The sequence below is a fragment of the Canis lupus genome, chromosome 8 (assembly GCF_003254725.2).
Source record: "Canis lupus dingo isolate Sandy chromosome 8, ASM325472v2, whole genome shotgun sequence".
Lineage (NCBI taxonomy): Eukaryota > Metazoa > Chordata > Mammalia > Carnivora > Canidae > Canis > Canis lupus.
In genome coordinates, this window is record NC_064250.1 from 27,259,478 (window position 1) to 27,274,480 (window position 15,003).

A 15,003-nucleotide genomic window follows, 5' to 3' on the forward strand; every position below is an offset into this window, starting at 1 on the left:
TTTTTACTATGATTAAAAAAAAACACATAACATGAAATTTTACAAAAATTTATTAACAAAATGTTAGGTGTGAGGACAATCTTCACTATATGTTGTGTTGTTGTACAGATCTCCAGAACTTTTTTCATCTTGCATGACTGAAACTGTACGCACCACAGAGAAACTTCCCACTGCCCTCCTCCCCCAGCTCCTGGCAATCACCATTCTAGTTTTAAAAGCAGCACCTCTGAGGCACCTGGGTGGCTCAGTGGTTGAGTGTCTGCCTTTGGCTCAGGTCATGATCCCGGGGTCCTGGGATGGAGCCCCACATCAGCCTGCTTCTCCCTCTGCCTAGGTCTCTGCCCTTCTCTCTGTGTCTCACATGAAAAAATAAATAAAATCGTAAGGAAAAAAAAAAAAGGCAGCACCTTTAACAAAAGCCCTGAGTGGGCAGCCCTGGTGGCTCAGTGGTTTAGCGCCATCTTCGGCCCAGGGCATGATCCTGGAGACCCAGGATCAAGTCCCACATTGGGCTCTCTGCGAGGAGCCTGCTTCTCCCTCTGCCTGTGTCTCTGCCTCTCTTTCTCTCTGTCTCTCATGAATAAATAAATAAAATCTTAAAAAAAAAAAAAAAAAAAGCCCTGAGTAAGGGAACTCTCTAACTTAGAGGTGATGTTCATAGAGCAGATGGGAAACACAGGCAACATGCAAGTTCAGGTGTTGAACATGGACAGGACTGAAAACGAGAGAAGCTTCCATCACACGTCAGTGCCACTCTAGGCAGTGCTTTCTTCCCACAGACACTGTTCAAAATACTACCAGCTAAAACAGAGTCTTGACCATCCCAAGAGTTTCAGCAGAACTAGGTGGATTCAAATAGTTCCACCACTCTTCAGTTTTTACTGAGGCCACTCATTAAAGCAATGTAGCACCATCTAGATCCAGGCTCCTGGTCCGGGTGTGTGTGTGTGTGTGTGTGTGTGTGTGTGTGAGAGAGAGAGAGAGAGAGAGAGAGAGAGAGAGAGAGAGAGAGGGAAGTGGAGAATGGGTCTTCTAATTATCAGCTTTTCTATTACTAAGGTGCTGCGGGCTCTGGCTGCCTTCCCAGGGTTGGTCTGTTGGGTTAACTAATCACCATGCAAATGTTTTCAAAATAAGTTGAGAGTGCTATATAAACATCAGAGCATCAGAAAAGAAACACCAAGGTGTTAAGCAAAGCCACAAAAGTTAGGAATTTAGAGAGGGCCAATGCCTAGCTAATGAGATTTACTCAGAGTCTGCACGTTGCTGTTGGCTAAGATCTGAGAACACCCAGGTGTGCTGGGATTTTCAGGGTTGCGAGAGCTCTCAGCCCCACTCTGGGTTTTACAGTCCCAGGTTTACAGGCTACAATCTGACCAACTTCATAAAAGGCTGCCTATTCGACTTTCACTTGATTTTGCATTAAAAAAAAACAAACTCAAAAGTGAAAGAATTCTAACATTTCCTCTTTTTCAAATTATTTTTAAGGGGCGGGGATAGGTTCATTTAGACCAATGAAAGAAAATCCTAAAACTCATCATGTACTGCAAAGTCCTGATCTTATCCATAGCTCTGAATTTCATAAACTATCATTCCCTGATCTTTGGGAGGTCATTGGATTTTCACTAAATCAATCTCTTCACAGCAGCTTTCCTTTTCTATCTCTTTATTTCATCTCCCTCCTTCCCAAGACACTGTGCTTCAGAAAACATTCTTTTGACTGAAGGGGTGGAAAACAGCCCCAAATCTGCGGAACAAATGAGCATACGGAAACATCCAAACGATGTTACATATGGTGACAAGTTGTCAGTCCTCATTTGGCACAGAATGCATTTTTACTGGTTGCTATTATTCCCCAAATGTTCATGAGTAATTTCATGTGCAAGAATTTTTTTCTCCTCACTTGGCAGAAATTTCCTTAAGGACAAGGTCCACAACTCATTTCTTTTACATCCTCCCCCAAATGCATAGTACAGTCTGTTCCTCACACCAGGGACCCAGTAAACATCATGGACTGACAGTGTAGGGAGATCCCTTGAGTGGTAACTTACTCTGAATGAGTGATAAAATGAGCATATGAAGACTTTAAAATGCCTGTTTCTTCCACAAGCACACCTCTCCTTCCCCATCCAACCCTTTTTTTCAAAGGCATTTTCAGTCTTAGATGTAACTAAGCAGTAGAAAGCCAGAATCCATCCCAAACTGTAGCATCCAGAACTGGCTGGAGTTTAAGGAGTTAGTAATTAAGCCAATAGATTCATAAACTTCAGCTGCATTTGCAGGGATTTGGGGGTGGGGGTGGGGGTGGGGGCGGGAATTCTAGGACATGACTTTGGAGGAGAATCTAAACTAAACACTCTCCAAAGTCCTCTTGTTTATAGAATAGGGATAATAATACCTATCTGAGGGCAGCCCCGGTGGCGCAGCGGTTTAGCGCCGCCTGCAGCCTGGGGCGTGATCTGGAGACCCGGGATCGAGTCCCACCTCAGGCTCCCTGCATGGAACCTGCTTCTCCCTCTGCCTCTCTCTCTCTCTCTGCATCTCTATGAATAATAATAATAATAATAATAATAAATACATAAAATAAAAAAAATAATACCTATCTGAAAGGGCTGTCTTGGGGGTTAAAGATGGCAAGCAAGTGACAGGACAGTCCCTGAGAAAGTTGATACAAGAGTAGAATTGAGAAAACCACTAAGAAAACAGGAGCGACTGACAAAGGAGGGGTAAACTGAAGAAAGGTAACTTAGTCAACCAGCCAGAGATCGGCCTTCAGAGAAGCAGAGCAGAGGCTGTGGAATGCCTCACAGAGAAGAATGCACAGAGCAGGTAATGCATATATAAATAATATTATAAGGGCAGCCCTGGTGGCGCAGCAGTTTAGCGCCGCCTGCAGCCCAGGGCCTGATCCTGGAGACCCGGGATCGAGTCCCGCATCGGGCTCCCTGCGTGGAGCCTGCTTCTCCCTCTGCCCCTCTCTCGCTCGCTCTGTATCTCTCATGAGTAAATAAAATAAAATCTTAATAAATAAATAAATAAATAAATAAATAAATAAATAAATAGTTAGCGGCAGCAAGTTAAGACTCCATGCCTCCTCCATCTTTAAAAGCAGATTACTGGGATCCCTGGGTGGTGCAGCGGTTTGGCGCCTGCCTTTGGCCCAGGGCGCGATTCTGGAGACCCGGGATCGAATCCCACATCGGGCTCCCAGTGCATGGAGCCTGCTTCTCCCTCTGCCTGTGTCTCTGCCTCTCTCTCTCTCTCTCTGTGACTATCATAAATAAATAAATAAAAATTAAAAAAAAAAAAAAACCTGAAAAAAAAAAAAAGCAGATTACTGATACATTTAACATCAAACAAAAGCAGAAAGGCTGAAATATAGTTGGAATTAAGAAGAAACTTTTTTTTAAACTTCTGAGCACCTACTCTAAGTGTGGCCTACACTGAGTACTTCACATAAATGATCTCATTTAATCCTTCTAATTCTTTAAAGTAGACATCATAATCCCATTTTAAGATGTAAAATCAGGCAACTCGTCCAAGGATACAGTGCTAATATGGGGGTGGAGCTGAGATCTGAACTCTGGACTCTATAAATTATGCTCTCAATCCTATGCATGCACACACAACACACGAATGTAACCACTGAAATGACATCAAGGCAAATCCCTTATCTCTACCTTCATGTGTTAATCAGCTAACAAAGAGTACCAAGTACCAGAAACCACCATGAAAACCTGATGGCCACAAACTCCTCCAAATTGGAGTGAGGGGAAGGGTGGGGTTTCTTCCTCCCTACCTCTCTAAACCATTTACTGAATAATCATAGCCTATAAGGCATAGTGATACACAGAACAAGCACTCTTTTTTTTTTTTTTTCCAAAGCAGAGTTGGGATTTAGAGCAAAGAAGAAATGCATTTTTTTTTAATAAAAGTGACCGGGAAGAGTCCCCTATCTTCAACAGTGGGCACAATCCAGAAATTGATCATTGTTAAATTACTTCCTCAGAACACTTAAGTATGTCTAATCTGTGCCATCAATGCTTTCCAGAGTTAAAGCCTACAGACACCCACCAGAGACAGAAATCTTACTCAGAGATGAAGAAAGTTGGGTTTTGAGTGACAACTCCTCCTTCAAATCACAAAGGACAATTCCAATTTTATAAAGCCTACCACAACCCAGGGCCTCTCCTCACCATCTACCTTCCCCATCAAACTGACAGAAAGCCTTTACAATTCCGTTGGAATAGAAGGGCGAGTGTGGCAATATTTTGGAGTTTTAACCTAGGGATGGATAAATAAGAGGCAGATGCACAGAGCCATTTATCAAAACATTTACCACCCAATAACCACCCATACTGAGAACTATTTGGAGCATTTTCCTTCCAAATAACTCAAAACAGGGCTGCCAAAATGCGCAGCCCCTGACAGGGATGTCCATTACAGATCTGTGTTACTGCGCTCCGCTCGGCAACCCTGGCTGATGAATACAATGCCAACTGGGACTGGAAAAGAGGTGGAGGTACAGCTGGAATAATGAAGTCCCCAACATAAGGCCAACATGAAGTGGATACATGAACTTATGAACTTTCCAGCATCCGAGGTACAGAAAGGAGTTTGTAAGAATGGCACCCCAGCCAAAGGGGAACTCTGTTCTGGGCCAGAGGGAGTGAAAAGGGGACAAAGTCTGGCAAGGGAAAACCAAATAATAAATGAACACAATGCCAGAGCCCCTAGCCCAGGCCTTTTATTTCCCTCCAGATGGTCCAGCAGCTGAACAGCTACGAGGAATGTCTGGATGCCCCTCTTGGCTCAGCCGCTCTCCTTGGGTATCATAATAGATGCTTTTAGATTTGTGTTCAGACATAGCTGTTGGGGGTCCACAGACCAGGCAGTGACCACCAAGTGACTAATTTAGTTACTTTATAACAAAAGGGGTGAACATGGACAAACCTTACTTTGGGAAAGCTTTTCATTCATGCCTTCGGCTTTCACCATTTGGCAAGTCAGAGCCTCCCAACGCCAATGATCAAATTAAAATGTTTCTTTTTCTTCTCTTTTTTGCAAACACTTTAATTGCAAAGATTTCCAGTCTTGTCAATTTGGACTCACTTCAGCATATAACGAAATAGTGACAAGAATAAATTCAGTTTCAGTAAAGGCTTTAATAGAAAACGCAACTGTCCCTATTTACATATCTCTATAGGATATTTCTGCCAGAAATTATTGCTGCTCATCAAAATGACTCCTGTGAGGTAGCCTCCTCTCAGTTCCCGGCAGTACCTCAGTTCTAGCTGGATACCACAAGCACCAGAGCATCACCAAGAATAAAATCATGGCAGAAAGAACACAAAAGTTTAAATGCCACCACACACACAAAAAAAGTCAGGTTACATAGATTTGAAAGAAAGTAACCACCTTTGCTGATTACATCCTACTTGCATTTATTCTAAAACATTCAAAATATTTTTCATATTTTACTATCCTGAATGATGGGCCAAAACCAAGCTTTTGTTAAATCTAACAGTGAGGTAGATTACCAAACAGGGAGTCAACTCAGGGTAGCTGGAGGAAGAAAATCATTAGCCTCGCACGTTCAATCAATAGCCTGTAATCAGCTACTAAGAAAATTACAGAAGCAGAAAACATGTTTGTTACTTTCTTGAAAGAGACTGCTTATAGCAACTTTCACTTCTTGAGCCGTATTTACTGGAATTAATCCAGAATGCCTGCAGCTATGAGCACAGTTCCCCCAGGGAGAGCTTCTCTTCTCACATCTATAAACAATAGTTGCCCAACTTTGTTTTTTTATGTGAACATTAGAACATAAATACTTTGTAATTTTTCCATCCAAAAGCTTGAATAAATGATTAACTGCTGATACAGATTGCAACAAAGAAGTGTTCTAATTTTGGGGGAAAAAAAAGTTGCTCACTTACATATTCCCATAATCTTTTAAAAATTCTATTTGTAATAAGATAAAAACATCTTTTTGCAAGCCTCAGTTTCTCCACCAGCTCCTGCCCAGCAGATGTAAGCTCAATAGCCAGAATTCAAACCACATAATTTACTGGCTCACAGATGAATTGGCATCTATAAAAATAAACCTCCCAAAGAGGCTGCTTGAAGACCACTAAAATGCTCTGGCTCAACTTGCCAACCCTTTATAAATGTAAGACTGATAAAATGTATTTTCATTATCAACAGAAAATGGAAGCATCAAGATTGGTGAAATGTTAGTTTAGAAAGTCATTTGCAGTGACATTTAAAACAATTTATTTTAGCAACATTTGACTTAAGATAAGAATATTGCCTATTAAATCAAGGTTGGCTGTTCAGAATTCACTGGGGCCCTATTCTCCCCCTCTGCGGCAGTTAACATCTTTTGACATTATGGGTCATCACATATCTAAAATGAAAAAAGATGACGAAAGACACCAGGCCATTCTGAGCAAGTGCCTAATTAAAATGACTGATCTTTGACATTTTAATGCAAAGACTATGCCTGTGATGGCTTCCCTTCTATTGCCCCTGTAAAGGCTTCTCCTGCCTTGGCAATATCTTTATTGATACCCAACCCATGTGGAACATCTGTAAGTCCTTCCCTTTATCTCTGCTGACATTAAGAATGCTTTCCCCTGCGGAATGGCCAGAGAACAGGTGAAAATAAACCTACAAAGGAACTCCCCAGGAGTTCACTTCACCTCCCTAAGAACATTGACAACGGCTGAAGAGATAACTGGTTTTTCAGCCAGCCTGTCACGTTACTTTTATGCACGGCCTGGAAATTTTCACAAACTCCAGAGCAAGATCTGCCAATATATCAGGTCATCCACCAAGACGCTAGCCACTAGAGAAGATTCAAGATAAAATTAAGCTGACACAGGAAAAATACATTTCCTTGTAGACTGTCAAGCCTCTGGAAACAAGCCGACGTAAGATTTTGTCAACATATAGAAGGGAGCCCAACTGACAAATCGTCCATGACCCCAGAAGCTCAGCCCCTGTGCCACGATGGACTTTATCAGGATTCTAATCCTAAAAGGCTACCGTGTCACAAAAGATAACCATGCGATCGGTTTTGATTTCACAAATTCAGGAGTTAGGTTGTATTTGCCATACGAGTCCATCTCAAGAATTCCTCTGCCCCTGTTAAATAAGGAAGGCACAGGATCTCCTGATAGCTAAGTTGTCTAACAAGGTACACGGTAGGGCAATCTTTCCAGCTCCCGTTTTATGAGCACCTCTACCCGGGTTTGTCCAGGGCTGAGACTAGGAAAATGCCTCTCCCTCTCCCTCTAACTTCACAGAGGGAGCTTTCAGCAGTGAAGTGTTTCCAGCAGCTTTGTCCTTTTGTCAGAGACCGGTCTGGTCGTTGCAGAAGCCCAGCCCCGGGAACCCTGGAAGCCTCCCCCGCAGCGCTCCACACTTGCACGGCGCTGGGCTGGCCAGCAAGGCTTCCAGGCAATAACCGCGTGTCGTGTTGTCCTTTTCCCCTTAGTTCCTAGTGACTGCGCTGGGGAAGTCCTATATGCGTTTTCCCCACACACCTTCTAAGACCCCCTCGCCCCGTTTAAGGGCCGCAAACTGCTCCGGCTGCTCAGAGAGCCCAGGTTCATCACCTCGGGTCTCCCCCCGCGTCTCGACCGCAAGTCGGCCTGGGTGGCACAAGGCGACTGGACAACCCCGCCTTCTGCCGCCTCGGGGACTCCGCGCGCTGCGGGCCCTGCACACGGGAGCGGCCTTCCGCGGGCGGCTGCGGCCGGGACCACGCGGGTGGCGGAGGACCCCGGGCCCGGCGACCTGCGATGCAGATGCAGCTGCGCCTCCGCTCCGCCAGCCCATCGCACCCCCAAACCTCAGACGCCCCATTGTGTCACCCGGCAGCGCACAGGCTCGGCCCCCGCCGCGCTCGCCTACCTTCTGGCGGCCTCTCCGTTGCGCCCGCGCCGCCGGCCGCCCGCCTCCGGTGCTCTGCAAAGCCGAGGGGGACGCTTTGTTAGGGCTCAGGACGCGGGACAATGCTTCGCAGCCGGCGCCGCGGGTCCAGGCGGGCGTCCTTCAAAAGGACGCGACTGGGGACCCGCGCGGGCGTCATTTCCATATGTAAGGGGCCGGCGCGTACAAAAGCGCGGCTCTCCGGGGCCGCGGCGCGCATCCTCCCCGCCCCCGGCCCGGCCCGGCCCGGCCCGCCCCGGCCCGCCCCGCCCCCTCCCCGGCCCCGGGAGCGCCCCGCGGGCACAGCTCCCGCCCGGCCCCGCGCGCCGCAGGGGAAGCCCCAGCCCGTCCCGCGGCGGGGGGCGGCGCGAGGCCTCCGCGCACCCCCAGGCCGCGGGGGGGGGCCGGGAGCGGGCTCCTGCTCACCGCGTCGCGGGGCTCAAGCGCCCGGCGCCGCCGCAGGGACCATGGCCGCGGGCGCGCTCTGGGCTCGGAGGCGGCGGCGGCGGGACGGCCGCGCCCAGCGCGCTCGGCTCCCGGCTCGGCCGCGGCCACCCGGAGCTCTGGACGCGGGGAGGAAGGGCCGGGCCCGGCGGCGCGGCGGGGAGGAGCCAGGGCGGCGCCGGGGCTGCCGGGGGAGGAGCGCAGAGCGGCCTCCCGGCCCCCGCGGGGTCCGCCCCGCCCCGCCCCGCCCCGCCCCGGCCCGCTCGGGTCGCGGGAACCCGGGGAGCCCCGTCCCGGCTCGGCCGCCGCGTGGCGCCTCGGAAACGCCCGGGTCCGCGCGGTGCAGGTGGGGGAGGCCGGCGCCTCGAGGCGGCCAAGCCGGGGCTACGGCTCCCCCGCGCCCCCCGCCCCGCCGAGCCTAGGACACCCAGGCAGCCGCGGCTCCGCGCGAGGAAAGGCCCCCGCCCCGGGCCGGCGGGACCCTGGGGTGGGGGTCAAGGTGCCCTTCCCGCCCCCGGCGGTCCCGGATTTCTTGGCCCCTCGGCGCTCCTTGGCCGTCCTTGGAAGAGGGCTCCGGGGGACAGAAGAGCGCTGGACTTGGCTCGGGGCTGAGTGACCCTCCGTGACCCTCCCACCCCGTCCAGGCCGGCTTCGCACCTGCCCACCGTGTCCTCAGAGGCTCCCAGCCCGTACCCAGCCTTCCGCGGCTCTTCCAACCTCCGTCACTGGCCACACTGTTCGGAAATTCCTTGGAACTGGCAGTTCTCCAGCCAAGGAGTGTTCAGTACTTACTACCTCCTACCCCTACTCCACAGCTCCCCCCCAAATCTCTCCTTTCTAACCCCCATCTTTACACTTTGATTTGGACCCCAAGTCCAAGCCTATAGGCAGCAGCTGTGGGCAAGTGACGTCCACTGTGCTGTCTTTGAACTGCAGGGTTAAACGTTACTGGCCTTGAAGAAGGAGCCGCTTCATCCGGATAACCCCTAAGTCTGCTTATTTCAGGAAGAAACTGGAGAACATTCCCTTGCTACTGAAAGAACAAGGGATAGAAAGGAAGGAAAGTAGCATCTATTGAGAATCCAGTGTGCTGGAAACTTAGCAGAAATGATCTTACCTAATTCTCACACCACCTTTAGGAGACAGACATGCCCATTTTGCAGATGAGGAGACTGGGCCTCAGAGAAGCTAGGGCGCGTATTCAGGGTCACACAGCTAGTACTAAGCACAGCTGAGATTCAAAAGCAGAATCGCACTAAACTAAATACACAAATGAGAATATACAAAACTGGTGACATTTTGAATAAGGCCCTACGACTGTATTAATGTCAGTTTCCTGGTACAGTTATTCAAAATATTACCATTGGGTTAAAGGTCCATATACTATTATAAAGTTCTATATATGTTACACTATTTCTTAAAACTTAATGTGAATCTACAGTTGTCCTCAAATTAAGTTTGGGTTTTTTTTAAAAAGCATATCAATCTTGGGGGCACCTGGGTAGCTCAGTGGTTGAGCATCTGCCTTCGGCTCCGGTCATGATCCCAGGGTCCTGGGATTGAGTCCCACATTGAGCTCCCCTTGAGGAGTCTGCTTCTCCCTCTCCCTGTGTCTCTGCCTCTCTCTCTTGGTCTCTCATGAAGAAATAAAATTTAAAAAAAAATAAGGCATATCAGTCTTATTTTAGAACCCAGTTCTCTTTCCATGCATGCTCCTCCGCCCCCTTCTTAATACTCTTGTGCACACACATGCTCATGTACTTAATGCACAGTTGTTCCATCCAGTAGTAGTTATACAACACACAGACACACAGTTAAGTGAATAGCTAATTTGTTAGCGGAATACTTACAGAGCTGTCATCTTAGAAGAATGTTCACTGGGGAAGGAAACAGCCAACAGTCTCAGAAGGTAAGAATGAAGACATGTTTCTTGTTTCACCTAATTTCTGGCATGGGAGCCTCATCCTACCGGTTCTCTCTCCAAGCATCCCTTTTACCTGCAAGAATCCTTAAGGTTGGGATTGCTCATTAATTCAAAATGGTGATTCCTGGGAGCTAGGGGATGTTGGAGGTGGTGTTCACTCTCTATGGAGAAAGGTCAGAATTGGTGGGGGTTGTGTGATTTGAGAAACACAAGATACTCTTTCTTGAGAGCGGTGAATGGGGTGGAGTTAATGCTGGGACCAGACACTTGAAATGACATCCAATCCCCAGGCTTGCTACAAAGGAGGGGAGAGTGTGGAGCATGGCTACTTTGTGGTGTAGCTTTGCAAGGACAATCTTACCAAGGCAGATAATTTAATACCATGTGCCTGCGATTTAGGTTGCATGGGGTGAAAGGTCAATTTTAGTCCAGCATACAATCATTGGGAAAAAAGCAGGGTCTTGCCTTAGAACCTATCACTTGAGCTTTCCTCTGTTAAACAAAAATAAAGATAGTAGAAATAGTAGCCAGGCTCTGATTCTACATTATATGCAATAGAAGGAAAAATGAAAAGAGACATAAACATTTACCCAGCCTGTACAGACTACATTTCACTCGAATCTGTTGCAGTTTATCTGCCTCTGATATTAAGAGGCACTTTACAAAGAGCCTGTTCAGGGACTTGGGACGCTTAACGAATTAAGGCAGGTGATGTCTTTGAGTGGCTTTTTGCAACATTTTTCAGTATTGGACTGGCTTTCTCAGGTGGCTAAAAGCTCTAAAAAGTTAACCAAAGAATAATCTAAGGTAGAGAAAGTCTGTTTCTTCTTGAAGTAATTTTGTAATGATTAAAGCCAGGACAACAACAGTGGATTTTTTTTTTTTTTTTTTTTTTAAAGGAGAGAGAGAAAATTCAGGTGTTGTAAATTTAATAGGATCTACAGAGTCACTTCTTTTCTGGGTAAGGAAAGCTTATAGTTCTAACCAAATTCAATCTACCCTCCCCCAAAGTCACAGTTGGGGATGAGTTATTTCTTACGTACAGTACATTTAAAAACCAAACAAAGCAAAAATGCTTCTGTCACTCCATAGTAACTCCCATCTCCTTCTACACTTCTTTAATAAATGCCTTTCTTATTTCTCTGACCATATGAAGTGATCAGAACAATCTTCACGTAAGTGACACTGCATCAGGGAGGGCTAAATGGTTAAAGTAGATCATCATTTCTAATCCAAGCCAGGGACTGTGTGGGTAAAGGGACATCATACTCTCCCCGAGGACCTAAGGAAATGGGTGGTGAAAGAAGGAAAGGGGAAATCTGGGTTCCATCCAGATGCATAAGTCAAGGGCTAGGAGAAAGTTTCAATGACAAAATGATGGTGGTAAGCACCCAGGAAGATGCTGGGAAGAAAGGAGATAAACACAGAAAAGGGACAGGAAATAGAAGGCAAACTGATTTACACTTTTGCCCCTGAAGAACCCATGTTAGGAATTAGGATTCTCCATTTTCCCTCATGAAATATACTAAAGACAGGACACAGGGACTTAGCATAATTTACCTTATTATTTTTTAAGTAAGCATTGAGTACCTACTCTGTACCTACTACTGTCCTGGAAACCATGAGATATTCAAAAGAAACATCAACCTTGGCTCTTGTCCTCTCTGTATCATTCATTCTCCCTTGGGTAAGCAAAAAACATGCATAGGAGAGAGTAACAGAATAGTGTGAAGTAGCATTAGACTCTAATCAGATCTTCCAGTTGGGAGATAGATAGATAGATAGATAGATAGATAGATAGATAGATAATCTCCATATAAAACATGACAGGGAAGAGAGGGATGAGTCCCCTCAAACATGGCTTCTGTTAGATCATTCAGCCCATCTTCTTTCATGTCAGGTCCTAGATCTCCTTCCTGATAGGCAAGGCCCTCCCTACTTGATCCCTGCGGATGAGTGTTTGCTCAGTGTCCCCAGACAAACTACCCTCCTTCTACTCTGCTCTTACATGTGCCTCTGAATCTTCCCTGTGCTGCTCTCTCTAACCCAGATCATTAGTCCTAAGGCATATTTTATACCTTGTCTCTGTCTACTGTTCTTTATTAGACTCAGCAGTTAATGCACAGCAGGAAGTGGTTATTGAACATGTGCTTTCTGGAGCTCATGAATTGAGCATTTAGGTGCTTTCCAAATACTTGGCACTCAGTGGAGAAGAGATGTTGCATGTGTGTGCATGGCAGAGGAGGAGGACTGCTCTTCACTTTGGGAAGCGTCTATTTTCATGTGTCTGCAATCTGGAAACGTCCTACTGTTCTAAAAATTAAAAATGTCTCAAGACTGACACTCTAGCTTCACTCAAAGTAGAAGGAAATGAAATTCTAGTTTAAGGACCATTTCTCTTCCTTCCCCTTACACTCTCTTAAACACTTAGCCAACATGACATGAAATTTTTACCTTTTTACAAAAAGATCTTTGAATGGAAAATGATGCCATTCAAGACAACTTTAAGTTTTCTAGAATTTGATGTGCATCCAGAAGAAATGGGAACCTGGGAACATATATTTTTATATAGGTCAATAAGTAAATAAATTTTAAAAACTGTTCTGTCCAATAGAAAGGTAATATAAGCCACATGTATAATTCCAAAATTTCTAGTAGCCGCAATTTAAACGGGAAAGTAGTGAAACTGTTTTTATTTTATTTAACCCAATATACCTCAAATTATTATCATTTCAACACATAACCGATATAAAAAAAATTTTAATGATATAACTTACACCAGCATTTGTACTGAGTCTTGGAAATCTGGTGATTTTTGGCACTGGTCACCCATCTCAGTTCAGACTCACCATATGTGACCATTGGCTACTGTAGTTCGTAGTGAAATATTAGAACAATAAGAGGATTCCAACTTCATCTAACCTCATTCCTTGTTACAAGGAATCTGGGGTTGGGATGGTTACGTGCCTTGCTTTACATAATCTCATAGTGATTGCATCAGGCTTCTAGGCAGAGCCCATCCACCCTCACACTCACCTTCTGTGGTGAGTCTGCGTGGATAATGCAGGCAGCTGCCTCAAAATGAAGCACGACGTTTAGAGATTTTTTTTTAAATCACCACCTTCTATAACCCTTGGACCCCCTGTAGTATATTAAAATAAAATTTCAGAAGAAAATAGCCCAACACATACTATTTTAATACTTGGAAATGACAGCCCTGTAGGCCATTTGCTAATGTGTGCCCCATGGCCCACGTGTTTTCTGTTGAGCTGTATCTGAGTCTGCAGGGCACCCAGCAGAGAGAGAGGGCTAGAGGCCCAGAAGGCACTGCTGTGCATTGCCTGTCCTCCAGGGATGTGTGGGAGTGGTACTTCTCCATCATCTATCCTTCATCTCACCCACATCAGCTCCTGCCAGCATCCTGAGGACCAGGGTTCTGCTTTCCACGATTAATCTCAAAGACCTTCAAATAACTGAGTGACCCTTTGTCTTCAATCTGCACATTTTGCAGTGCTTTATATTCTGAACCAAGCCAAAGCTGCTTGTGGGGAAAATGACCATTTCAAAAACAGAAAATGAGACCAATAGAAAGAGAGCATCGCTTCCAATAATGAGGACATCTGGGAGTAAACGGAATAATGAGGGCATCCTTGCACCTGGATTGATGAGACAGCAATCAGCCATGTCATTTCAAAAAAACAACATAAATCTTTGATTTGTATTTTGTTTTCAATTGGAAGAAAATGAGTATGGTTCTCTAGGGATATATAAATTAGAGCTCTTTATACCAAAATACTGAGGCCAAAGAGATGATACACTTTATATAGTGAGCTCTGTGAGTCATATTTTGATGTACAAAAAAATGCCATCATAGAGGCTAAGGCTTGGGGCTACTGTTGAGATGCCCAGACACCATACTCAGACTTTAATAAAAATGTACTATGTCTGATTCTTCATTATTGATTGTATGATGAACAACATCATGCAGCCTGAAGTATAAATAAAATGAAAAGAGAAATAAGATCAGCAGAGAGAAAAATCAGTGTCTATTTATGTGTGTCTGGCCACAGGTCAAAATCAAGAACAGGACAAACTGTGTGTGTGTGTATATGCGTTTATGTGTGTGCACGTGCATGTGTGTGTGTGTGTGTGTGTGTGTGTGTGTGAAAGTAGGTAGATAGATATGTTGGATAGCTTCTGTTTGTCCCTCTGGACGCCCTGTCTGCTCTTCTCCACCTGCCCTATGCCCTAAGAGGCCAGCTTAGATGTACTGCACAAAGGGGCTCTTTTGCACCTGGCTTCCATTCTTTTCAGCTGGTGGGGTCACTGGTAAAAGATGGGAAGAATGAAGGAGCATGAGATTGGGGTATTTATTTTAGCCAGCTTGTTCTCTCTAGGGTCCTTTAGGCTGGCTGCACCCTTTAAGATCACAGCTTCTGGGACACCTGGGTGGCTCAGCAGTTGAGTATCTGACTTTGGCTCAGGTTGTGATCCTGGGAGTCCCAGGATCGCGTCCCAAGTTGGGCTCCCTGCATGGAGCCTGCTTCTCCCTCTGCCTGTGTCTCTGCCTCTCTCTCTGTGTGTGTCTCTCATTAATAAGTAAATAAAATCTTTAAAAAAATAAGATTACAGCTTCTGTCACACAGTCCTCTCCATACAACTCTGTTACCAGTTCCCTTCTTGCCAGTGGGGCCTTG

The 15,003-nt window shown here is 46.0% G+C and overlaps 1 protein-coding gene across 17 annotated transcripts in view; it reads right to left on the reverse strand.

The window, feature by feature from the left end:
* Window positions 1-8,524, reverse strand: part of NIN (ninein) — a 98,577-nt gene extending 90,053 nt beyond the window's left edge. For 12 of the 17 annotated variants that reach the window (XR_007412317.1, XR_004818095.2, XM_049113152.1 and 9 more), the window contains exons 1-2: window positions 8,365-8,523; window positions 7,921-7,974 (exon numbers count right to left, since the gene is read on the reverse strand). The gene's annotated coding sequence lies outside the window, so the exon portion shown is untranslated. Of the gene's footprint in view, window positions 1-7,920; window positions 7,975-8,364 lie in introns of all 17 variants that reach the window. The other 5 variants (XM_035719943.2, XM_049113153.1, XM_025444193.3 and 2 more) reach the window with 3 other exon arrangements.
* Window positions 8,525-15,003: the final 6,479 nt, after the last annotated feature.